The sequence below is a fragment of the Sus scrofa genome, chromosome 11, assembly GCF_054392235.1.
Source record: "Sus scrofa isolate SSC_HxYL_T2T_F1_AM1 chromosome 11, Sscrofa_HxYL_maternal_Yorkshire_Landrace_v2.0, whole genome shotgun sequence".
Classification (NCBI taxonomy): Eukaryota; Metazoa; Chordata; class Mammalia; order Artiodactyla; family Suidae; genus Sus; species Sus scrofa.
In genome coordinates this window covers 6,481,623-6,505,660 of record NC_139393.1, presented here as the reverse complement: position 1 = coordinate 6,505,660, position 24,038 = coordinate 6,481,623, and the positions used below count along the sequence as shown (strand labels likewise).

General features: G+C 49.4%; 1 protein-coding gene across 1 annotated transcript in view; it reads left to right on the top strand.

Annotated features, from left to right (window-relative positions):
• Positions 1-10,465, top strand: part of LOC110255799 (uncharacterized) — a 96,851-nt gene extending 86,386 nt beyond the window's left edge. Inside the window, exon 7 of the transcript XR_014819102.1 lies at positions 6,309-10,465. The gene's annotated coding sequence lies outside the window, so the exon portion shown is untranslated. The remainder of the gene's footprint in view (positions 1-6,308) is intronic.
• The last annotated feature ends 13,573 nt before the right edge of the window (positions 10,466-24,038 follow it).

The window sequence follows — 24,038 nt, the reverse complement described above, 5'->3', positions numbered from 1 at the left end:
AAAAATGCAAAAAACAACTGGATTTTGCACACACACCCCTCCCCCCGCCATTGAATATAGCATCTGGCACATAGTAGGTGATAAATAATCCTGCCTGGATCCCTTTGCTGTATAGACAAGAACGTTATGACTTTGGTCTATAAGTAATCTTGCTGTTGCCTCGTGCTGCTGTCAAATGGCTACTGGGAAATTTTTCATTAACTACCTGGTCTGGGTGAAAGCTTCAGCCAGCTGATGATTTGTTTCCCCAGGCAGCGCTTTGCTTCTCTGTGCTCAGTGTCTCAGACAGCCTTCCGCTCCCCTGCTTCTTTCCCCAAGATGGTATCTGCTGTGTGGGGGACGGATGTGTGGCTTCTCTGTCCTGTGGAGCTGGAAGGAGGGGCCCCCGGACTCCCGGAGGCCCTGGTGTATACACACCATGGCATCTGCTGGCCTGTGCTTAATGTCCCTTGGCTGCCTGCTTGTCTCTTGCCCTGCTTACCCCTGAGTCTGCCAACCGACTGTGGTGGCGAATTGATGGTTTGCCCTTTGGCTCTGGGCTTCGATCCTAGGGTGCCCCTCCCTGCCTCTCCCTCCCATGTTTCCTGGCGAGGCAGACCCCCTTAGCATCCTCCGCAGGAAAAAACCAAGGATTGCCGTTCCCAAAACTCACTTCCTGAGCCTTTTGCCAATGCTCCCCACAAAGCTTTTTATTTCCTTTTATTACAGCCGCACCTGAGGCATATGGAAATTCCTGCATGAGGGATGGAATCAGAGCTGCATCTGTGACCTACGCCGAAGCTTGTGGCAATGCTGGATCCTTAACCCACTGATCGAGGCCAGGGATCGAACCTTCGTCCTCACAGAGCCTCTGATGGGTCCTTAACCTGCTGAGCCACAACGGGAACTCCTCACAATATTTTCTATTCTCTGTCTCTCTTCTAAATATTCCAAGCAGGTGATATTTTGTCAGGCCTTATCGTCTGTGAATCTGGATTATGCAAGTGCATAGGTTTCTGGAGGAGCAGCAGGTTAAGGATCTGGAGTTGTCACTGCAGCAGCTTGGGTTACTGCCATGGCACAAATTCGATCCCTGGCTCGGGAATTTCCACATGCCAGGAGTGCAGCCAAAAAAAGTGTGCTGATGTTGATGTGAGTTCCCTGGTGGCTCAACTGGTTAGGGATCTGGCATCATCACTGCTGTGGCACAGGATCGGTCCCTGGCCTGGGAACTTCTGCATGCCATGGCACGGCAAAAAAAAAAAAGAAGAAGAAGAAGAAGGAAGGAAGGGGTGCAGTCATGTCAACTGTGACTTTTGAAAGCTCTGCCTCCCCTGAATCTGGCTGCTCCGTCCCTGGCTGAGCGTCTCCGTTAGGAAGTCAGCTAATCAGCAGCATGGGTGCTATGGTGCCCCCAGCGGTGCTTAATCTGTAAGAAACACCAAAAACTTCCTGTTCCCAGGGGAAAGGATTTCACCTAACATTCCCAATAGCCTCTAGTAAATAGAGGCATGAGTCACTTCACTGAGCGCTCTGAAGAAAGCGCCGATGAATGAAGACTCTTTGTGACTCATCTCGTTTCTCTGCAAGATGAGAACCATCTAAACGCAGTTTCCACAGAGGCCATCCCGGAGAGGCCAAGAACCAGCGTTTCCTCTTCCTGTAGAACATGTGTCAGAGGAAGTTCATGGCCCTGGTGTGCGAGGCGCGGGGGCCCAACACCTGCTGCTGCCCCATTGTTGCCCCTCATCCTTGGGTCCTTGTCTCTGTGGGTCCAGGATCACCTGGGCCCGTCGTCTCAAGCCTTGACTCCTTCCGGCCCTCTGCTCAGGCCCAGAGCAGCCCTGCCAGCCCACCTGCAGGTGCCTGCGTCATCACACGTGCGGACGCATGAGGACTTGGTCAATAAAACCCATTTTGGCACCAAAAAGAGGAAGGCCTAGAAATAAAAGGGAAATTTGGAAAGACGCATATGTATCGGGGGCTAGAACTGATCTTGGAATAGGCCTTGGATGTGAATCCAAAATTGGCGAGGCCATGTCTAAAGGACACAAATGCTGGCGTTGGTCTTAACATTTAGAATGGACAAGCAACGAGGTCCCACTGCACAGCACAGGGTACTGTATCCACGCTCTTGGGATAGACCATGATGGAGGATAAGAAAGGGAATGGGAGTTCCCATTGTGGCTCAGGGGGTTAAGAACCCAACATAGTCTCTGTGAGGATGCAGGTTCGATCCTGGCCTTGCTCAGTGGGTTAAGGATCCGGTGTTGCCACAAGCTGCAGCACAGGTTGCAGATGCAGCACAGATCTGGTGTGGCTGTGGCCGTGGCTACAGCTCCTATTCGACCCCTTGCCCAGAACCTCCTTTTGCTGCAGGTATGGCCTTAAAAAGAAAAAAGGAAAGAAAGAGAGAAGAAGGAAGAAAGGAAGGAAGGGAGAAAGAAAGAAAAAGAGAGAAAGAAAGAAAAAGAGAGAAAGAAAAAGAAAGAAAGAAAGAAAAGAAAGAAAGAAAGAAAGAAAAGAAAGAGAAAAGAAGGAAAGAAAGAAAAAGAGAAAAGAAGGAAAGAAAGAAAGAAAAAGAAAGAAAATCTATATGTGTAAGACTGAGCGGCTTTGCTGTACAGCAGAAATTGGCACAACATTGTAAATCAACCATAATAAAAATTTCGTTAAAGAGCTGCTGGAGTTATGAAGAAAGGGAGCCTGAGCGACCGAGTGGCTGAGAGGGGGACATTGTCATCTAGGAGAAGGATGCACTGGGACTCGGAGAATGGAGCCAGAGCCCAGGCGAGAGCAGAAGGGCTGCAGAGCTGGGGCCGTGGGGTAGGGAGGAGAACGGCCAGCACCCCTCTAAGCTGTGTCCCTATCTGGGTGGGTCTGGGTCCCTCTCTGGGTGGGTCTAGGGCGGGTTTCTGCATCTGCCTGGAGTCCCACCCCTGCGTGTCTGCTCAGAATGGCCTACACTTAGTTTAATGCTCTGCTGTCACCGCCTGGAAATTCTGAGCAAGGGGCCTGTCACTTTTATTTTGCACCGTGTCCCACAAGCCGCATAGCCAGTCCTGGGGGGGCAGCACTGGGGATTTCATCCGCATGGGCCAGAACGAGCAGCCCGGACTCACGGGGGCCGGACCTCCACATCTGCCTGGGGAGCCAGGAAAAAGGAATTTTCCAACTATCACCATCGGAGCAATTTCAAAGGCAACATTCCATTAGCAAAAAGATGCCACTTAAAGGTCCATGCAGCATCAGGGCCCTTCTGGCAGGACAGGGTGCTAAGCTGGCGGTAGACGCCCTCTTCATCTACATTTGAATGGGCTTCTTTAGAAAGAGTCTCAGCGAGTCCATCCTTCCCAGCGAAATCCCCGAAAGATATCTTAACAAGGTCATTGCTTTTTTAATTGTTTGTTTTAAGGCCACACCTGCGGCCTATGGAAGTTCCTGGGCTGGGGATTGTGTCCAAGTCACAGCTGTGACAACTGGTCGGATTCTTTAACCCCCTGAGCCGGGCCAGGGATTGAACCTGCACCTCCTCGGCGACCTGAGCGGCTGCAGTCAGGTTCTTAACCCACTGTGCCACAACAGGAACTCCCAACAAGATCGAATTTAAGTGACACTTAATAAATTGATATAAAAGCATATATTGGGGTCTACTTTATTTTTCTTTGCTTTTTGTTATTCAATTCTTGGCATTTAAAGCGAGGAATTTATTCTCTTTCTACAACATTATGGCCGTGAGAAGGAAAGAGATAATGGCTTGAATCGCAGCATGAACAATTAAGGCTAAATGCCTTCAAGGTAATTTGAACTTTCAAAATCATTAGAAAGATAGAAAAACTCTAGAAGACTCACTGTTTCTTGTACATCCAGTGTCTCACAAACGCAAACATTCCCACCAACCTAAGCCAAATAGGCCCGTTTCTCTTTCTTTTTCTTTTTTCTTTTTGCCTTTTAGGGCCGCACCTGTGACATATGGAGGTTCTCAGGCTAGGGGTTGAATGGGAGCTGTAGCCACCTACCTACACCTCAGCCACAGCCACACAAGATCTGAGCCTCCTCTGCAACCTAGCCCACAGATCACGGCAACCCCAGATCCTTAACCCACTGAGCGAGGCCAGGGATCGAACCTGCATCCTCATGGATACATCGGGCTTGTAACCCGCTGTGCCACAACGGGAACTCCCACGTTTCTCTTTTTCCTCCCAAGTACAGTCTAAGTAAACAAAGGGCACAAATATTTTTACCACGTAGGTAAAAACCATTTCGCCCAGCACAGTGTTAAATCAATATTTGTGAGTGAATGAGTGAAACGTATTTGGCTAAAAATGTAGGAGCTTTTCCACGGTTTCCGTGCCAAATGTTGAAGGGATTTCCCAGGATTGGTTAACATGGTGACTGTTGGAATAGTGTCAGTGTGTCTGTGGGTCCACATAGAAATACCCTCTGTGTACACACAAAGAAGAGGAAAAACCTCAGAGAGAAAAATGTGCAGGGCGGACATTCAGGGAAGAGAAGAAAGAAGAAAATTTACTCTTTGGTATGTTCAGCTTCACCTTTTTGCTTCATTGCCCCCCCACCCCCCTGCTCCCACCAATCTCCTTTCCCTAAAACCACATCTCTTTCTAGTTTCCCATTTCCCAGGGCCCCTGCTTTCTTCTGCTTCTTTTCTAGTGAAATCTATAAATAGCAACATACCTATAAACTTACTCATACTAAAGTATGAATGGTTGCTACCATTTTTTGAATGGGCTCTCTGAATGAGCGTATTTATATTTTAATAGAGAATAAAGGAGTGGCTTACACCTGGCATTGCCAGAATTAAGGAATGCCAGGGAGGTGTCTGGGCAGAGGGAGGTGGGGCCGGAGGGACATTTCTGGTAGAAGGGACCTTGCTTTAAAAACAAGAATCAGGGAGTTCTCGTCGTGGTGAAGTGGTTAACAAATCCGACTAGGAACCATGAGGTTGCCGGTTCGATCCCTGGCCTTGCTCAGTGGGTTAAGGATTCGGTGTTGCCGTGAGCTGCGGTGTAGGGTCACAGATGTGGCTTAAATCCCACGTGGCTGTGGCTGTGGTGGAAGTTGGCAGCTACAGCTCCAATTTGACCCCTAGCCTGGGACCTTCCATATGTTGCAGGGGTTACCCTAAAAAGACAAAAAATAAAAACACAAACAAGAATCATTTTTGTTTGAAATAAAATAACTGTTCAATTGGGGGGCATTCTCATAAGAACTGCCATAACTTTTCTTCTTTTTTGCCCGCCCCTAAATGAACTGAATGTACATTGAGAGGGACAGACGAGGAAAAGAGACAGAAAGAGACAGAGAAAAAGAGAGGAGAGAGACAAGCAAGCAATACAGGATCTGAGGTGATTGATCTGATTGAAAAGCCACGTTCGGGAGTTCCTGCTGTGGCACAAGGAGATTGGTGGCTGGGACACAGGTTCGATCCCAGGCCCTACGCAGTGGGTTAAAGGGTCCAGCGTTGCCGCACCTGGGGGTAGGTCACACCTGGGGCTCAGATCTGATCCCTGGCCCAGGAACTCCATATGCCACAGTGAGGCTAAAAAAGAAAAAAAAAAATCACACCTGAATTTCACACCCTTTGCGGGAGCTCTATTCTCCTGTCAAAGGCGGATGCGCAGCCAGGACAGCAAGAGAGCATCTTGGTGCTGAAACAGCCTCTGTCCTCCAGTGCCAACTACGCACTTGGAGACAGAGTTTTGGGTGAAGGAGAAAAAGACAGCTTTGTTGCTTTGCCAGGCAAAGGGGGCCACAGCAGGCTAATGCCTTAAAGACTCTGCCCCACCTTGGGAGAGGTTGGGAGGTGGTTTTATAGTTTGGGGAGTGAAAAATAGGGCCATAGATAAGGATCGGGGTAGATGCACGCTTGCATTGTTTTTCAAAGCTGGGGATGCTTCATTAACGTCTTCTATGTGTTGGGGGCTTCAGTTCTGGGGAAGGACTCAGAAGATGCTCTTATCCATATTGGTTGCAGAGGAACCAGGATCTTGCCTCAAGGCTGCACTGTTGTCTCTTGACTGTTGCTCCCTGGACTCTGCATCCCCTCCCTGCCCTGATGAGCAACTGTTTGAGCCTCTTTTTGGAACTCAGGGAAGGTCATGGAGGCTGATGTCCATTCCCTAAAAGCAAGAAATGGGGGACACTGAAAAGCTTATGTGCCCAGGAGCCCCCACCTCCAGGGCCCTGCTGGGTTTCCATCTGACCACGTGATTGGATTCAGCCGGGCTCAGCACTTCTGCCCACCTCGGTCTGCTCGACAGCCAGACCTACATTTTAAATCAGTCTTTGGCTTGTTTTCTGTCCTCCAGGTACAAGCTGCCAAGACAAGTCATGGTCTTGGTTTTAAAGGAAGTTGCCTGGCCCAGCTGGCAATCGGCCAACCAAGCAGGCTCTGCCGAGCCTTTCCTCCACCTGAAGTCCCAGAGTGGGGTCCGGGAGGGACACGAGATAAAGACAAGGAGCTCGCCACCCCGCTGGGAATGAGGACGCGGGCACACAAAACGTCAGTAATAAAGAGGAACAGAATCAGGGCGCTCTAGCCTCTGCTGAGGAAGAGCTCCCATCGCGTCACTATCTCTAGAAAGCATAGAATTTATTGTGCCCGAGGCTGTGTAACTAGCTCAGGAGAAAGGGCTCCAGACTGCCATTCGTCCTCAGCACAAATTTTGCACGTTACCGCTGGGAGCGCCGCAAGTTTACTTTCCAATGATCCAGACAAGTCAATCACTTTACTATGGAATATAACGCATATGCATTGTGTGTGTGTGTGTGTGTGTGTGTACATGCGCGCACACACCCTTGAGGAAATACGTCTTTACCCCCAATGAAAATTTTGTTTCTGGCTGATGTCTCTTAAGACGTTAATGATATTTACTTTGTAATTGCTGAACTTGATAAGCCATACGTTCATCTGTGTTTCTCGTGAATGCGCACATATGTGTGCGTGCCCACGGTGCAGCGCAGTCATGACTCAAAGTAGCTATCATTTTTAGTATTTTAGATTTCATCCTTTTCGCCCAGCGGGAAATGACTCCCCTTAGGTAACAGCTGCCTTACAGTCGCTGCAGCGGTGTCAGCATAGTTTAAACGATAACCTGACGTCCCTCTATTTTCCTTCTCTTCCTGTTTCTGTTTCTGTCCCTCCATCCTCCTCCTTCTCAGGTCCTGGACTCCCCCCGCCCCCGCTGCCCCCGCATCTCACATTGATGGTGTTCCTTTGTTTCTGTTTAGATCCTTTATCGGGATGTGAACTGGAGGCTGAAGACACACGTGTGTGGACAGTGGGGCGGGAGAGGCCCTGGGGGAAGGGAAGTTTGCCGAGCTGAACCCTGACCCTGGCTTTGGGACCTGCTGGCCTGGTCATCCCAGTGGCTGCTCCAAGATTAGCCTCAGGGCTCAGTTCATTTCAGCTTTCGTTTTCTTAAGGCCATTAGTAGCCCTGGGGACATCGCCTGATGGTTAAACGGGACTTTCGATAGATGGAGGCGGTCCAGTGAGGGTGGACAGATGCCACTCTCCTCCTCTCTCAGGACAAACGAGGCTTTCTGTCTCTCCACGTCCTCACGGTCCCCTTGCGACTTAAGTCTCAAGGACCCAAGGTTTCCGCCACTTGAACTCTAGTCGTTCCCAAATCAAAACGAGCCACTGCATTTCCCCTAAGCTAACTTGGGATGACGGAGCCAACTGACCATGGGGGAGGCGGGAGGGAAACAGGGGGCAAGTCTTTCTCCATTTGGTTATTGTTTCATGAACAGGCACCCTGGGTTCAGTGCCAAACCAGAGGATAGCTCGGTGATGCTTCCCACACGTCTTTTTAGAATCAGTCAACTGTCAAGTAATTCTGTGTCCTTTGGACAAATAACTACCTCTCTGATCCCCAGTTTTGTGACATGTAATGTGGGGGGTAAAATATGGTCGTCTGTCCTTCCTCCCAGCCCTAAAAACGCTTATCCTCGTGTGTAGGGACACACACAGTTTGTTCTGTTGGGAAGCAAGAGGGGAGGGCTGGTGCCTGGAAGTGTGAGCTTCAGAGGCATGATTTGAGAGAACAGCAATACTTAGGGTGAAGGTACATCTTAAAGACAATAGAGGAGCCCAGGGACTAAAATGTGGGTGAAGATGGGAGTCCCGGCCTGTGTGGGTTGACTGGGAACTATACGTAAGAAGGGGAAAGAACCAAGTGAAATGAAGGTTGGCTTGAGACTTGAGACCAGTGATGACTCCACGTGAGAAGAGCCGAGAGATAACTCAGCCTTAACCGGTGATCTGTGGTTTATGCTGGAAAAAGAGAGAACAGCCAGCCGAGGGCACAAAGGAGTGAGGGTCGAACCAAACCAGGGAACTGAGCAGAAAGGTCTTTGCTCCCTTTGCTGAAGGATCTGAGATAGGGTCTAAACAGGACTTGGCATGGAGGTGGAGGGCAGCATGGAGGGGGGATCGGTGAGGTCTCGACTGCTGGAGGGAGCCACAGAGGTGGAAAAGGATGGTTTTATGTTAGCAAGGCCTGGATGTGTTGGTTACACAGGCCTCTGGGCCACTGGTAAGAAGGCAACTCAAATTAGCTGGTGGCCCTTAAGAACTATAAACTTGGCTCCTAGTGATGCTGTTGTGTTGTATCATGTTTCGAGCTCGCTCTCTCTCTCAGCTCAAGTTCCTCATGCATTGGCTTCACCCCCTGCTGGACCCTCTCTACACAGTGGTCTGTGGCAGCATGGGGACCACATTTCTCAGGAGGGCATTCCCAGGGAATGGGGGCTTCTCCTCCCCATTGTTTCAGAAGCAGCTCTGGGAAGGATGCTCAGTGGGCCAGGGTGAGTCTTGTGCTCTCCCTGAGCCAGTCATGATGGGGTGGAATATGTTCACTGGCCCCAGTGATGACACTCAGCTGTGGAGCAAAGGTGAGAATGATGCATTCTCAGATGGAATGAGCAGTGTAAAGTGTTCCCTACAGGACAGATGTTATCAGCAGGGGAAATTGGTACTGGGCAGGCAGAAGCAAGAGGTGCCCACTGGCCCAATATGTACCCATAACTGGCCTCACTTCCATATAGCAGACACCCAGAATTTTCCATCCAGAGAAATAACTTTAGGAGTTCCCACTGTGGTGCAGTGAGTTAGGGATCCAGCACTGTCTCTGCAGTAGCTTGGGTAGCTGCTGAGGTGCAGATTTGATCCCTATCCTGGTGCTTTGTGTTAAGGACCTAGAGTTGCTGCCGCTGTGGCATGAGTCCTGGCTGCAGCTGGGATTCAATACCTGCAAGGGAATTTCTGTATGCTGCAGGTGCGGCCAAAAAAAGAGAGGGGTGGGGAAATAACTTTACACAGTCACTGGCTGAATCCACGTTGAATGGATGACCCATTATGAACTCACAACTTTCCAGGGGAAGCAAAAGGAAAAGGTGGGCATCCCAGAGTGGAGGTGGTGAAAGGACTCAGAGTCAGAACTCAGAGGAAACTTCGTTTGAGTCCAATGTATTTTAAAGCCATAAACCCGCCCAGAATGATTCATGTGCCTGCACTAAAAGTCAGCTCCACAGTGGCATAATCCCCTTGTGGTATACTGTCCTGCTTAATACACTTTTTTTCCCTGAAGCTAAAGATCCTAATCCTTCGGATGGCCTGCCAGTTTCTAGCCTCATCTTCTGCCCCACTCTGCATTATTCTCAATGTGTCAGCCACTCTGGCCCCTCTCTGTCTTTCAAATGAACATGCTGCCTCAGACCACAGGACCTTTGCACGTGCTACTCATTTGCCTAAAATGCCCTGCTCTCTACCCATCTTCCCTTCTCCACCTTTACCTGGTCATCTTTCTTCAAACTCAGCCCTGTCTTCCTCTCCTCAAGCGAATTCCCTGACTATGGTTTTGAACTTATGAGCTCTCGTGGCACCAGATACCTCTCCCAGGACCCAGGCAGCACATTTATAATTTGTTTGGTTGGTTCATTTGATTTTTTTTTAAATTGAGATAACAGTTTAACATATTTTTGTGATTCTTAAATTTACTAGCATAGTTCCTAGTATAAGGAAGGAATGTAAATATTCACTGAGTGAATAAATGAGTAAAAATATTTATAATCTAAATGAAACACAATAGTTCCCCAAACACAGTGGCTATGAACATTTGTAGGCATCCAATTTCTAGGTGATTTTGAAATATTTAATAACCAGTTGGTAAAAATCATCAACCAATCAGAACAAGTACTGGTGTGGTGGGTCCGTGTGCACCAGTGGAATACCAGCTCTGAATTAAGCGATGCGTGAAAGTAATTTGAACCATCGATATGTAAGAAAACAAACTATCAATAGATTGCAAAATCTCAATCCACAAAACTCAGAGATGTAAAATCTGTATGTAGAACTTTATTTATTTATTTTTTTAGAATGAATTTAACTTGTTTCTTGAACTGCCATTCTGTTGGTGGTAAAAACTTTATCGCTTCAGAGTAAACTGAGTCAGGATTTCTTAGTTGATTCCATTTCTTCCCCTCCCTGCCCTTGCACCTAGGGACAGGTCTGAGTTCTAGGATGTTAACATGCCATGCCTTCAAGGAATCAGACCCCTGGTTATCATCATCTACTTAGGCTGGAATCTGCCAAGATGGTCCTTCTTATATCAGGTCCTGGTTGTCGTCCTCTCTCGATGTTGGCATTGGCCAAGATAAGCATGTTTCTTCTGGTCTCTCTTAGCGGATCCATGTGGGTCACACTTAGCCCTCCCCTGTAGGTTTACTGACTCTCTCAGTTATCCCCTTTCTTCTCTCCACAAAGGAGGGCTGGTAAATCCTTGGATGCAGCACTTTGGGGATAGAGGAACTTGGTGGAGCTGCCTTAGACCTTCTCCGTGTACATTGCCCAGGCTGCCATTTTTGCCTTGTTGCTGCTCCACCCCACTAGCATGAGGGAGTCTTGCCACCAAACCCAGTATCTTGACGGGGAAGCACAGCTGTGTCTCTGGTCTCCTGACGTAGCTAGAGGTCCTTTCACTCTCTGCTTCCCCTCTCCCCCTGGTGTCACTCTCTTTGGTCTGGATGACAAAACTCCATTCTCATCTGGTCAGTCATTCTCCTAACTATGTCGTTTATGGCACACATGCTAAGCCCTAAGTCCCTCGGGACCTGATATTTTTTGAGATTCAAGAACTTTTTCTTTTTTTTTTCTTTTTGTCTTTTTGCCATTTCTTGGGCCGCTCCTGAGGCATATGGAGGTTCCCAGGCTAGGGGTCTAATCAGAGCTGCAGCCACCGGCCCACGCCGGAGCCACAGCAATGCAGGATCCGAGCCGCATCTGCAACCTACACCACAGCTCAGGGCAACACCGGATCGATAACCCACTGAGCAAGGGCAGGGACCGAACCCGCAACCTCATGGTTCTTAGTCGGATTCGTTAACCACTGCGCCACGACGGGAACTCCAGAACTTTTATCTTATCTATGCTATGAGACTCAAGATCTCTAGTGAAATCCAAAAGCTGAGTGTGGTCCGTTTGTCCTCTCTACCTCCTGACCCTGAGGACAATGAACACGGAGCCTCTGATTATTGTCTGATCAGATTGGGGGGAAGGGGACTCACAGAAAATAAGCACTAGAGAGAGGAAACCACAGATAAACCCATTTAACAAGATGACACCTTCCCACCATGCTGCTGTTGAGAACTGCTTGCTGAAGGCATGGACGGGGTGTGCTAATCAAAAGGAAATATTAGTATATGAAGGGTCAGCAGTGCCTTGGCTCAGCCTTTAGAGAAAATTCTAACTGTACTGCTGGGTACTGATTGCAAGAGTTTCCACATGTGTTTTCTCATTTAATCTCTTTTGATCTCTCCTTTTTTTTTTTTTTTTTTTTCTTGCATTTCAGAGCTGCACCCAAGGCACATAGAGATTCCCAGGCTAGGGATCCAAGCTGCATCTGTGATCTACACCACAGCTCGCAGCAACGCCGGATCCCTGATCCACCGAGTAAAGCCAGGGATCAAACCCTCATCCTCATGGATACTAGTTGGACTCATTTCTGACGTGCCATGATGGGAACTCCCTGCTCTCTTTTTTAATCTGTCTGTTTAGGGTCGTGCCCATGGCACATGGAAATTCCCAGGCTAGGGGCCTAATCGGAGCTGCGGCTGCTGGCCTACACCACAGCACAGCCACAGCAACTGGGAAGCCAACCTACACCACAGCTCACAGCAACGCCAGATCCTTAACCCACTGAGAGAGGCCAGGAATCAATTCCAAGTCCTCATGGATACCAGTCGGGTTTGTTACCACTAAGGCACAGCAGGAACTCCCTAATCTAATATTTTTAGGTGAGGACAGTGAAACCCAAAGAAGTTAAGGGACCAGCCTCTGTGACCCTGTGATAAGGACCAGAATAAGAACAGTGACCCAGGAAACTTCCAGAACTCCTCCCATGACATCACAGACCCAGAGGGGATGGAAGAGAAGATGGGCTGGAGTTGAAAGTTTTTACACTGGGGCACTTCCTCGGCTGGCCTGGTGCACGTCCTCAGAGCCGCAGTGCTGATAGTGTGTGATTTCTGTATTTTGGCACTAGGGCCGCTGGCCTTTGTCTTGGTTCTGGGTGACAGCTTCATGGAGCATCTCCGTGCCACTCGCAGAGCTCAGTCAATGGTCACGCCATGTGTGAGCTCCAAGTCACACCCAAAAGAAGCCTTCTAGGTGGGAAAGTATGAGGTTACAGAAGCCCGGGCTGGGCAGCCGGACTCCCAGAAGACAGTCCTGGAGCTGCGACCCCCTCCACGCTCGCCCCCGCCAACCCCCATCAGCCACATGCAGTAGGCAAGTGCTCTGAGCTGCAGGGTCCAGAAGGAAACTCGAGATCGAAGTCAGCCCTGAACTCAGCTTCTCCCTTGTCTACTAAAATCAGCTACTTCTGTGATCTTCAGATTGGCTCAGAATGCAGCCATCTTCTCCCAAGTTCGTTCCAGGCTCAGAGGCTTGAAAGGGAAAATGAACAATCGAGAGGTTCTTTCTTGGTCAAGCTGGGTCTGAGCCAGGCACTGGGGAGATTCCTGGAGTTGCCTTCGCTCCACACTGGTGTAGCCCCAGGTCCTTCTGCTGACCCCAGGTTAACCCTACTCATCTTAAATTCCTGTGGAAAGACCAGAGTATGCCTTCCGTCAGGACAGAGCTCAGAATAGAGCAGATTCCCTGGGACACTGACTCTAAACCTGCCCGCCCCAGGCAGAGCTGACTCCACATGGGTCCGCAGGAGACAGATCGCTCAGCTGGGAGCGTGATTTAAGATAGCAGGATTGTGGCTTCTTGGCCAGGATGAGGTGACCTGCACGAGGCTGGGAAGGACGTGTTTGCCTGGAGGCTAAGTGATTTGATCAAGAAGGCTTTCATCTGGAGTGATGGAGGGGGGAGAAGCCGCTCAGGAAAACCGGTGCAACCAGTTACTGTGCAGACGGCAGGATGGAGAAGTCTCCTTCTCCAAGTCCGAGGGAGAGTGAGTGCAGGAGGGGCTGGTGACTCCCAGGGGATGCGACCAGGACCACCCCTGGCTCTGCCAGCGCCCAGAGCACGCAGAGGGAAGAGGATGGCCTCCAGCCCGTAACACAGGACACCATCTATGGGTGTCACTGGCCATTGTTGGAGTCTTGGCCTGTTGGCAGTGCCATGACCCACGGAGGCGCCATATGCAAAGCACCATCCTGGGCCCCTCAGAAGGTGCCTGGCTGCGGTCAAACCCTCATCCTCTTCCTGATCTCCTATATCCCCTCTTTGGAAATGGCATCTATGTCCGGTCACTAAGCCAGAAATCAGCCTTCTCTTTTCCCCTGATCTCCAGAGCTGATCAGTCACTATGATCCATTGGTCTCTCTCTCTCTCGCTTTTTTCCCCACACCCAACATGGTTTAGAGCTCCCTGGTAGCCCAGCAGTTAAGGATCATGCATTGTCACTGCTGTGGCTCGGGTTCAATCCCTGGCCCGGGAACTTTCAAAAGCAGCATGTGAGGCAAAAAAAAAAAAAAAAAATTGATTTATTGATAGGTCATCTGAGCCTGTATAAACACTTTGAACAGAAATAGAGATCATTTGAACCACAGAAGTAACAGGCTTGACTTTTTTTAGGCAAACATAAAGCCCTGGATTAAGCAGAGTATTATTCTCAAAAAAAAAAAAAAAAAGGAAGATCGAACCAAAGTTGACCATCAGTAGCTCATAAGAGATGTCTCCAATATTTCGAGAATCTAAATGAAACAGATTGTGTTTCAGGTTACAAAGCAATTAAACAGTAAATCGCAGAAAGGCCAAAAACAGAATTTTTATCCATTAGTTATAAACAATGTCTCTACACAAATAGAGATGTAGCAATCTGAGAAGATATGCACTATCATTTTTACCTACTGTATAGAAAAATTTTAAATTCTTGAAAATAGCAAGTCTTAGCAAGGATACAGCTAACATAATTCTTTTTTTTAAAACTGAAGTATTGTTGATTTACAATGTCGTATTGGTTTCAGGTGTACAGCAACGTGATTCGGCTTCATATATATTTATCATACATGTACACATACACATGGATTCTTTTTCCGGTTCTTTTCCCTTATAGGTTGTGAGCGTATTGAGTGTGGTTCCTGGGCGGTACAGGAGGTCCTGCCTGGTTATCTATTCTGTGTATAGTGTGCATGTGTTAATCCGGCACTGATACCTCTTTCATCTCTCCTTGACATCCCCAAAACCATCACTCCTCTTTCCAGCCCTCATCACTTTTCGCCAGGCCACCCTCCCAGCCGCCCATCAGGTCCCCTGGCAGCCAGTTCCCCACACTACAGCTGGAAAATCTTGCTGAGATGTAGACCTGATCAGATCTCTCCCTGCCTAAAATCCTTCACAAGCTCTTCGTTGCCTTCACAGTGAATGACAGGAGGCTTGGCGTGGCTTTTCGCATCCCTGCCTCTCCCACTAGCCTCATTTCTTGCCTCTGCTGTGGATGCTCTTGGTCATTCTGATGGCTCCGCCAAGTCCTCTCCTGGGTCCCCATTTTCTGTCGTCCCCCCCACCCGCCTGGCGTGTCTTACCACCCTCACCCCACTGCTCAAAGTCTAAAATGCCTGTGGTCCTTCCCGCAGTCTGGGTGGTGACCCCCTACTCCTGGCTCCCAGCCTTCTGGTTGACTTTCACAGGCTCTTGCCCATGATTCGCAAGACCCTTGGTCGGTGGCAGCCCTTGTGACTGTGAGCATGTTGGCACAGGCGCCTGGTTGCCGTGTGTTTTCAGGGCAGATCCTCCCAGTGCAAATGAAGTTCTACTTGCTGATCATTTTTCACAAGGAGACAAATCCCAAATCATTCCCAGGTGTCGCTGCCCATGACCACAAGCCCAGCTGCAGCGGGAACCGGGCCTTCGGCCAGGATGCTCAGTAGCTGAGCAGCCTCTAGGGCTTCCGGGATAGCAGTGAATTAGCCAGACTTTCCCCATGGTCTTCGGCAGCCTGGGAACCATGCAAACCATCCTCTCCCCGGGAGAAGAGCCTGGCCCGGGAAATTCACTGCTTGGCCAAGCAGGCTTCTTTTTCCAGGCTTCTTTACTGATCATGTGGTAAACCACCACGAGCCTCTCCCTCCCAGCAGGGAGCGGACGGACAGAGGGAAGCCTCCAGCCTCCTCCTCTATTTCCTTCCTGGAAAGTGGAGTGAGAAGGCCCTCCCTCATGGGGAAACGGGAGTCGGAAGTGTGTCCCCAGCCCACTTAGGTACCAAAGGCCCCTTTTCACTCCCCTTAATCTCTGCATCCCTCGGATTCATCACAGAGACCAGCACATAGCAGTTGCTTAGTAAATATTTGCTCAATAATACATTACGCGAACAGATTGCTGCTTGTGCAATAAAGTGGTTAAGCATGTGGGTTCTGAGATCCCATCACCTGGGTTCAAAGTCAGGCTCCACCACTTACTATGTGACCTGGAGCAAACTGCTCGAATATGAAACAGTATCCATTGTTGAGGGTTTCGAGGATTTAATGATTTCATGTATACAAGCCGATTAGACAAGGGCTTGATATGCAGTAAATGCTCATTTGGTGTCAGCTTCTTGGAAGGGGTGTTTCCGAGAGAGGCCCCGTTGGTTTCAAAGCCGGTCAGTCCAAGAACCCTTCTTAGCCAAAGGGAGAAAGAGCGATGATGAACTATACATGTAAACATGCGTGTGTGCAGCCATGTACGTATGTAATCGCATTTTTAATCCTCTCTGCCGTTTTGATAATCAGTGTCCTGCCTTTCATGAAACAATCCCGACAGTCAATGACAATTGTTATTTTTACTGTCTTGGCAAAAACCGAACTATCTGTTGCTTCCCCCACATATGTTTTGAAACGTTCCTGGTCTGTGAGTACAAAAGCCTGGGACACACGTGGTGACCGGCCAGGGGTCTCCCTCTCGCGATGTTGCGGAGTCGCTGACGACGGTTCCCGACCTCTGTTGCACAATTAGCATCATCTGGGAGGGGTTTTTTTTAATTTAATTTTTATTATTTTTTAAATTTAATTTTTATTATTATTTTTTTTTTGAAAAGCACACACTGGTTCTGGGTCTGACCCCCAGACCTTCTAAAGCAATCGGTCTGGATGCCAGGACTTGAAAAGTGGGCCAAGGAGAGAGGCCAGTGAGTGAGCTGGGCCCAGGAGCCAGACAGTGGCCATTGGTTTCCTTTTGTTGTTCTCTAATCAAGGCCATGCTCCTTGGCCTTCCTTATTCCCAGAGTGGAAACTGGACCAAATAAAAACAAACAGGAGTGCCAAAGGGCAGAGCATGGAAAGAAAAAGTCATAAAACATCTGCCTTACAATTAGCCTTTGGAAAGCCTATCTCACCCACCACCTTCTCCATCTACGCCGGCTGGGTTTAGGAGTCCCTTGATTCCAACCTACGCTGGACAAAGTCTCCTTCCCTTCCTTCTTCTTGCATTTGTAAGCAACGTTTCAGAAAAACAGTGAAACAACATAAAAGGCAAATCTCTCCAAAGGTTGCTAAAGAGCCTGGGTATTGCCCTTCATGCCGTGATTATGACATCATTCAAAACATTTGGTCACCCAGAAATGTACTTCCTCTCGGCTTTTAAAATGCCTTATCTATGAAGATACATGTCTAATTATATTTCAAATGAGAACCAGATGTTTTGAACACTTTACTTTGAAATCTCGTCCTGAATCTTGTTTCAAACCTCCCGGGAGGGGTGCCACTTTGGGTCTCTCTTGCCTTCCTCTTTCGGTGTGTTTGCCAAAGACTGAATATGTCCTCAAATATTTTTTCCTGGGAGTTTTTTAATTGGCCACAAACAAAACTGTTGACAGCGAATGGACTCTGCGGGTGAGCATTCGGAAGAGGGAAGTGTTCGTTTTACAGCTAGTGGCTTTTCTAGAGTTCTCTGCAACATTCTCAGAATCAGAATATAGCTGGTGGCAGGAGTTCCCGTTGTGGCTCAGGGGTAACCAACCCGAGGAGTATCCATGAGGACTTGGAATTGATCCCTGGCCTCGCTCAGTGGGTTAAGGATCCGGCATTGCCGTGAGCTCTGGTGTAGGTCACAGATGCAGCTGGGATTCCGCGTTGCTGTGGCTCTGGTGTAGGCTGGTGGCTACAGCTCTAATTAGACCCCTAGCCTTGGAATCTCCATATGCTATGGGTGTAGCCCTGAAAAGACAAGAAGAAAAAAAGAAAAGAGCTTGGTGGCCAATTACTTCCTTCTCTTTGTGGAACCCTGGCTGTCACCTTTCTTGCAAATGGCACAGGCCTGCTTTGTTTTAATTCCGCTTTAACTCAGGCTGCATCTTGCCTCAAGCATGCCCACAACTCTTGTCAAAGGGAAGTGCAAAATAATACGGGGACGATTAGCCTTGGCTTAGAACACAAATTTCTTTTCCTCCTGAAGTCTTGCCAAATCCCTATTGGCTGGAGGTCACACGTTAGCCTAGATCAAGTTCCTTCATCTTGAACTACATTGACCATGAGATTCTAACTTGTCAGGGGGGGCAACAGCTGGGATCTGGGCTTGAAAGGTGTCCAGCTAAGGTGGGAAGACTAGAAATACAGGCTTCCAGTGTTTTCAAAGGACGAGACCATTGCTGTGGTTCTTACCCCCAATCAAGGTCGCCAGAAAGGTGATCGGATGAAGGGTTGGGAACCTTGGGGGCACTGACCCCTCTGGCCAGTTACTCTGTCCGGGGGCGGCTGCGCTGGGAGGCAGATCTGGAAAGGATGCTTTCGTGCAGACTTGCCTTTATTCATGGGAGCTGCCTACAGAGAAAGAGTTCCAGAGACTCAATCTTATTCGCTCCTCTGGCTGGTGTGCAGAGCAGGGGGTTGCAACTCCCTGTCTCTTTGCAACTCATCTGTTGTCACATAATCTTGGTTCATGGCCATGACTCTCACTAGGTTGTGGACCCTTCAAGGGTAAAGACAGTGCCATTTCTCCGTGTCCCCTGGTCCCTGGGAGAGGTGACATGTATGTGCTCAGGGAGGGAGTCCCGGGGAGCCTGCCCCTCACTGAGAGGGGCCCACGCTACTTCCCATTTCATCTGCTGGACTGTCTAAAGATGCCAGTGTTTTTCTTTGTTTTGTTTTTGTTTGTTTGTTTGCTTGTTTTTCAGGGCTGCACCCGTGGCATATGGAAGTTCCCAGGCTAGGTGTCAAATCGGAGCTGCAGCCACTGGCCTACACCACAGCCACAGCCATGCCAGATCCTTCACCCACTGAGTGACGCCAGGGATCGAACCCGCATCCTCATGGATAGGAATTGGGTTCTTAACCTGCTGAATCACAACGGGAACTCCAGAAAGTCATGTTTTTCTCGATTTGACATCGTGGACCCCAAATGCAAGGTAACTACTTTTTTTCCAGTGTCAACAGAAGACACAGCGACCCCAGTGGCAAAGGCAGCGCTGACTGTGAGGCTGCGGTAGAGGGGTGACTGCCATCATCCACAGGCAGCTTGCGAGATGTTCTTGTGTCGCTGTGACTCTATGAATGGGGCCTGACATGCTTATTTGGGAACCCAATCCCTCTCAAAATAGCTATGCAAGGAAAACCTCTTTCCCTTTTAGATCTGATGAGCCGGGGAAGGTAGGAGTCGGAGCGACAGACCAGGAAACCTTACTGCCTTCTTTCTCTAGGTAGCCATAACGACACTCCAAACACAGGAAGACAGGCGTTCCCATCATGGCGCAGTGGAAACGAATCTGACTAGGAACCATGAGGTTGCGGGTTCGATTCCTGGACTTGCTCAGTGGGTTGAGGATCGGGCGTTGCTGTGAGCTGTGGTGTAGGTCGCAGATGCGGCTGGGATCCTGCATTGCTGTGGCTGTGGTGTAGGCTGGCAGCTACAACTCCGATTAGACCCCTAGCCTGGGAACCTCCATATGCTGCAGGTGCAGCCCTCAAAAGACAAGACCAAAAAAAATAAAATAAATAAAATACATGAATGCAGTTTATTTAAAAAACATGACTGCACTGGGTGGTACTTGACCAGATAGATGTGGAGGATGTGACACTGATACAAACAATCAGAACACATCTTGCTACCTGCCTTCCAGCAGGAGGCTTTTTCTTTTCTTTTTTCTTTTTGTTTCTTACAGATCCTGCCTCAGGTTTATTTACACAAATAGCCCAGGAGGAGAGCAGTGCCCTCAGCAGCCCAGGGGTCACACCAGTCCTTCCACCTCCACATTAGCACAAAGAAGCCTCTGCTCTGGCCTTCGGAGCAGCTTAGGCACCTTTGGGAGCTGGAGCAGGGGCTGGAGCAGATGCTGGATCTGGAGCAGGAACGGGAGTAGGAGGCTGAGCTGGCGCTGGAGCTGAAGAAGGAACAGGAGCCGCAGGTGGAGCTGGGGCAGGAGGCAGAGCAGGAGCAGGAACAGGGGCTGGGGCTGGGGCAGGAGCTGGATCTGGGGAAGGAGCAGGAACAGGACCTGGAGCCGGAGCTGGAGATAGACCTGGAGCTGGGGCAGGAGCTAAAGGTAAGGCTACAGCTTGATCTTGGTCTGAGCCCTGGTCTTGCACTTGGCCGGCAGAGCCTTCGCCCCACGGAGATGCAGGCACGAGCTGGCTTCCCAAGCTTGGGGTGGATGAGGTCGGTAAGTCCATTAAGCTCGTGGTCGATGTGCTCTGGGGCTGGGGCTCGGCCTCCGTGGGCTTTATGGGGCCTGAGAACCTCGGCCCCCACGCGGGCCCTTAGCTCAGGGCTCTGCACCTTCTGCACACCTGTCTTGTTGTGCTTCTCAGAAAAGCGTGTGTTCCTCGGGAACTCAGGGCCACCCCTTCACAGGTTCACATCTTTGCGTTCGGGGCTTTTTGATAGCGTTTCTGGGCCATTTTCCGGAGATGCGGGCCGTGCTTCTTGGACTTGGCCGTGTCTTTATGGACATTCAAGGCTCCCAAAGTGCCTGGGACCAAAGAGAAAGAAGCTGGCCACCAGGAGGTCCTCAATTTTAAAGCAAATTTTGTTCCCGCAACTTATGAGTTAGTGTAACCAGCTGTACCCAGTGCTCATCAGATTCGCCTCAATGATCCACTGTTTACAACTCGCCGAAGGTGCTAAGAACAGTGGGGATTGTGCCAGGGTGTTTTTCCCCCAAGAAAGGACTTTACCAAATTCTCTCCATCCCCCAAACTCTTTCCTCGGACCCAGTTTCCTTTCATGCATCCTTCCACTCCGTCCTTCGCTCAGCCAGTGTTTATTGAACGCCTGATGCAGATTCCACCCTTGGCCCTGCCCCCGCTGTTGTAGACAATCTAACACGGTTCCTGAACTCACTTTGCTCACAGCCTGGAGAGGAGATGGACTTCATTAGAGTAATGACGCCAGAGCGTGTGGAGGTGCTTTAGAAAGACGGAGCATTTTACAAGGATCCTGTGGAGCCCGCTCTCTCCCGCTGAGCCTGTTTTGTTTTTGTTTTTTGTTTTTTTTTTAATACTGTGGGCAAAAGGATATATACCTCGCAGGGTGGTTTTTTAAAAAATATATATATAACAGGAGTTCCCGCTGTGGCTCAGTGGTTAACAAATCCAACTAGGAACCATGAGGTTGCGGGTTCGGTCCCTGCCCTTGCTCAGTGGGTTAAGGATCCGGCGTTGCCGTGAGCTGTGGTGTAGGTTGCAGACACGGCTCGGATCCCACGTTGCTGTGGCTGTAATATAGGCTGGTGGCTACAGCTCCAATTGGACCCATAGCCTGGGAACCTCCATATGCCATGGGTGTGGCCCTAGAAAAAGACAAAATGACCAAAAAATAAATAAAAATAAATGAAAAAAATATATAACAAAAAGTGTAAGATGCCAACCAGTTATACTGTTATTTAAAAGCCAGCTTTTTGGGGGTTTTGTTTGTTTGTTTGCTTTTCAGAGCTGCACCCGAGGCACATGGAGGTTCCCGGCCTAGGGGTTGAATCAGAACTAGAGCCGCCGGCCTATGCCACAGCCAAGCAGGATCCGAGCCAAATCTGCAACCTACACCACAGCTCACAGCAACGCCAGATCCTTAACCCACTGAGCGAGGCCAAGGGATGGAACCTGCAACCTCATGGCTCCTAGTCAGAGTTGTTTCCACTGCGCCACAGTGGGAACTCCTAAAAGCCACGTTTTGGCATCTTTTTATCTACTGGCAAATTGGAAAGGCTAAATTAAGAAAATAGCGTGAACATGTGGAGCGTATTCTGCTGGCCGCCTATAAGTTAATGCGCCAAAGGGCTCGTCAGAAAATAGGCCTCCTAACTGCTTCATTGGGTAATTAACAGCCAGCAGGTGACAAAATACCTGTGTGGACCCTGGATTTTCTCTCCTGTGCTGAAGGTATGGCCGTGTTCCGCCCTGGGGGCAGTTGTCCTCTGTGACCCCAACGAAGGCCACCCCTTCAGCCTGGCCACCTCTCGAGATGCTGTCATGCCCAGAAGGACGGAGCTGCCCCCAGGCCAGGCTTGTCGGTGCCGGGTGTGAGATGCTCCTGGGACTTAACCTGTCGTTCAGGACAGCGCCGAGTGGCTGCTGGCTCCCCTTCCCGGCTCGGGCTGTCATATCATGTAAATATCAAGTGCTCCCCCCCCTCGCAATTCCGTGACTGCTGCAGACTTTCATGGGTGACACAGGGGACACAGGTCCTCTGTTCTCGCTCCAGGCCAAGGACGGTGAATTTTCCGATGACGTTGCTGAGCCTGAGCTTCTGGCTTATGAGCCACATAGATGCTTCTCGACTCTCCGTGGGTGGGCGGAGGTGGGTATTTCCCTCCCCAGGCGTGTCAGGCTCTGGCTCCCTGGTCCCCCTGAGGGCAGGCCTTGCTAAGAGGGACAGAGGGCTCAGGTGTGTTTCAACACGCTTCCCTTTCCCTCCTTCTGCCTGAAGGGTGGGGCGGGGGGATTTTTCTCTGCTTTCACTGGGAGAACCAGGTTGAGCTCTGGGGGCTGACGCCCCCCCCAAAGTGTGGAGGCCCCCAGATGCCTGGGTGCTCTGGGAGTTTCCCCTCAGATTTGTCCATACTGAGGCTCCAGCCACCCAAACACTGTGGCTCGGGTTTCCCACCCCAGCACCAGTTCCTGAGGAAGGGTCTGCCTGGGGCGGGGGGGGGGGGGGGGGTTACCCCCTCCCATAAGTTGTGATTCTCTCTGTCCGTCTGTCTTGTCAGGTGGGGGAGGGTTTGCCCTGGTTCTCACTTTTCTCAGACTTAATTAAGAGAGTGGGTGATTTTGGGGGGGGGAGCCTCAGTGGATTTTTCTTCTGCCCAACCACAGAGTGCTCTGAATAGACACGAGAATTTGAATAACTGCAACTTGGTATTCACTTCAGAGAGTCTTGGTGAGTGTCATGGTTCGGAAGAACTTTCTAGAAAAAGTTAATTACATATAACATATTTGAAAAGGGACTAGGTCCTCCGGGGTTTTGGCAGAGATGAGGTTTCAAATCATGGGGGCGGGAGCGCTTACTCCTGGTTGAGGCTCACACTTGTACTGACTCACAAAAAAATTTTTAATTAGATTTATTTTTCATTAGGGTATATTTGATTTACAGTGTTGAGTGCAGCATAGTGAGCCAGTCACACACATATATACCTTCTTTTCCTCATATTATCTCCCATCATGGTCTATCCCAAGAGACTGGATCCAGTTCCCTATGTTGTACAGGAGAACCTCATTGCTTATCCTCTCAAAATGGAATCGTTTGCATCTACTAACTCCCCGTCCATCCCACTCCCTCCCCCTCCCCCTTGGCAACCACACGTCTGTTCTCTATGTCCATGAGTCTATTTCTGTTTTGTAGATATTTTAAAAAGATATCACTCATTTCTTAATTTATAAAATTTAAAATAATTTCTCCCAATTTTTTAATTTTAAAAAGATATGAATCAGTGCTTAATTCCACCCTGGTGTGATGAGGGTATGGTGTCACCGGGCCCCCCGGTCTGGGGACTAGGATTTTCCCTCCTAATGCCTCAAAGCCACCAGATCCCAAATTCAAGCTTTCCTGGACTGCGTTTGTCCGCTGGGCAAAGAAAGGCAGCTTCAGGATTCCTTCTCCAGGCTCCTCTTTCCTACAGATTTCAACGTAGTACATTCCTTACTGTTGTACCCGAGCTTTTCAGAAGGTTTTTTTAGAAATGTATTTTAAGATCTTTTGCCAGCATCTTTAGCTGTTTTCAGTGGGAGGGCTGTTTCACCTCACTGGCTCAACCCTGTTCCCGGAAGGGAAAGATCCTCTGATTTTCTCAGTAGAATTTATCCATCAGAAAATTTCCTCCTCCTGCATCATCGGATGATGATCACTTCCCTCGTGTTCCGCCTCGATCCCTTGTGTATCCTCACGTCCCGACCAGTGTTCCTGGTAGGGGCATCGAAGAAACGACTGAAAGATAAGCGTCACGCTGAGAGGGAGAAGTGATACCAGCAAAACATCGTAAACATGGGAGGCCGCCTCGTAGCTGACATCTCTGCTCTAGTCTTTGCGTCGAGTCATCCTGCAAGTGCTGGAAGATTGAGCTCCGAGAACAGCTCCCCCCTGCCTTTCCCACAGAGACCCTACTTCCTAGCCTGGTATCGGTGCAA